This window comes from Carlito syrichta, unplaced genomic scaffold, assembly GCF_000164805.1.
Source record: "Carlito syrichta isolate Samal-C Ts95f unplaced genomic scaffold, Tarsius_syrichta-2.0.1 Scaffold305641, whole genome shotgun sequence".
Lineage (NCBI taxonomy): Eukaryota > Metazoa > Chordata > Mammalia > Primates > Tarsiidae > Carlito > Carlito syrichta.
In genome coordinates, this window is record NW_007249737.1 from 987,345 (window position 1) to 989,210 (window position 1,866).

The window sequence follows — 1,866 nt, forward strand, 5'->3', positions numbered from 1 at the left end:
TCACTGCATCTTCGCTCCGGCCGGCTCAGTGTCCGGGCTGGCTGGGCCGGGGCAGCGCTGGGCTCCCAGGGCGGGGCGCGAGCATGGCCGGCTCCGGGGACCGCCGCTACCTCATTTCTTCTCTCCCGAGGGGTGTCCAAGTCCGCTCTCCGGCTCTCCGCAGTCGGCTGCCCGCCTTCGCAGCGCGCCCTCTCCGGTGCTGCGAGCGGTGGCCGGCTCGCCCGCCTCACATCCTTGCCGTCCCGGAGCAAGATCGCGGGTAAATATAGGCCGGCGCGAACCATTCGCCGCGCGGGGACAGGGGAGGAGCCGGGACGAGGATCCGTTTGGGGCTCCGACGCCCGGCGGATTTCTGGTCTCTTAAAGGGACCCGGGTGCAGCCCTTGGTCCAGGGAGCGGGGAGACAGGTCCAATCTGTCCATTACATCCCAAATTTACCAGCCTCTTTCATCTACAGAAATTAGCAAGACCTGGGGTCACCCCGCAACTAAAGGAACTTGAACTCTGATACTCCACCCCCAGGCTGAATTGCAACTCACTGAATAAATGTATGGCTGGATCGAAACTTCTGGGGGAGGTGGTAGAAGATGAGATTATAGACTATAATTTCCTGTGCAAAAAAAGTTTGGGGAAATAATGTTTTTTTTCCCTTGTGTGACAGCTCTCTGAGAATGACTGGGTGCTGTTTAACAGCATTATTTTCACAATTTTATTCAATTAAAGAAAACAAAGAGGCATAAAAAAAACACCAAGACTTATCTTTCACTATCTTGGAACTCCTTACAGATAAGCATCAGATAATGAAAAGTGAGGTGAATGGCAAGGTGATTGGAGTGAACAACATAGTAATAGTCAATAAGTATAAGGTGATTTCCGCTCCTAACTGCCCTCCTGATGTCAGGCCTCAGTGAAGAACAGTTTACGGATAGACACACAACTGCTAAGTAATGCTTGTGCAGTAAGAACTGAGTTTACTTTGGCAGGCCAGTCATTCCATTTTATTATATCACTGACACATTTTGGATGAGAATTCCTAGTAAAAATTCAAATGGCACGTTTATGTGTGTCGAATAACACCTGCCCACCCTCCAATGGGAGTGATCATTGCATCAGTCACGCTTTTATCGTGTGCCAACTGGATAATGGAGTTTCAGTCATCTGATCAGCTTGACCCTTGGCTCGTAACTCATTTCTGGGCCCTTGAAACAACCTGCTTGCCTCTGTGGTCTGTGCAGTCAAAGCAAGAAGACCTAGTTGGAATGTGGTAAATATCCGGATGATCTTGCATCAAACTCTCAGGCCCATCCTGGAGGAGAACAGGGATCCCCACAGGCCCAGCCACTGGGAATCTTGGATGTCTCTGACTTCCATGCGAGGTCCTCATGTCCTGAGTGACTGCAGCTGCTCCTGGAAACTCCCTACCACCAACCTTTGCTAACTTTTAACCTTCCTTTGAATGCTAACCCAATTCTCTCAGTCACTGGTGCTGAGTTTCGGTTTAACTAACTTCGGAGTACCTTTTGATACCAGGCCCTGAGCTAGGAGCAAAGCCGATTCCTGGCTCCAAGAAGCTCCCAGCCCAATGAGGGGCATAACCACCCAACTCTGGGTTTCCACTGAAATGTAGGCTCTATTTGTATCCTAAGTGTGTGGTACAAATAGACACTCAATAACTGTTGAATTAATGAACAAGACATGCATGTGAAGAAGCCAGAGTGAGCTAAATGCTATGAGAAAGACCCAAAGTACTGTGAGAAGTTGGAAAAAGAAAAGGCTCATTATGACTTGGAAAATCAGAAGAGGCTTCATGGAGGTGGTAACCTTTGAAGGATAAGTAGAATTTCTCCAAACAGGAAAAGATTGAAG